Here is a 442-nt window from a genome sequence, read left to right on the forward strand (position 1 = left end):
TGGGCTGTGACCCCCCCAGAAAAGACAGCTGGGCCCAGCTGCCACCGGTGGTACCCGGTATTTTTAGGTCCCCCCCCCCCCCCCACCCCACCTCCATCCCTCTGTGCTGGAGGAGGTGAAGGCCCCCGGGTGGGGCGGAACCACGGAGCCCCCCCACAGTGATGGGCAAAGCCTTCGCTGCCCCCCACCACCCCCAGGGCCTGGCTGTGCCCCCACCCATGCTGCCACCACCAACCACGCGGGGGGGACACGAGATGCCCCCACCCCAGAGGACGCATCCCCCCACCCCACGCCCAGCAGATGGAGATTTTTTGGGGGGAGGGGATGGTTCTCACTGCACACTGACTCTGCACAGTTTGCCCCATCCCCAAAAGTTTCCCTGTGCCCCCCCAGCGCTGTGCGCCCACCCCTGGACTCAGGGTGCTGCGGGGGGGGGGGGGGG

The sequence above is a fragment of the Lagopus leucura genome, unplaced genomic scaffold, assembly GCF_019238085.1.
Source record: "Lagopus leucura isolate 7727_CA_CO unplaced genomic scaffold, USGS_WTPT01 259-6_obj-0_obj, whole genome shotgun sequence".
NCBI classification, from domain to species: domain Eukaryota; kingdom Metazoa; phylum Chordata; class Aves; order Galliformes; family Phasianidae; genus Lagopus; species Lagopus leucura.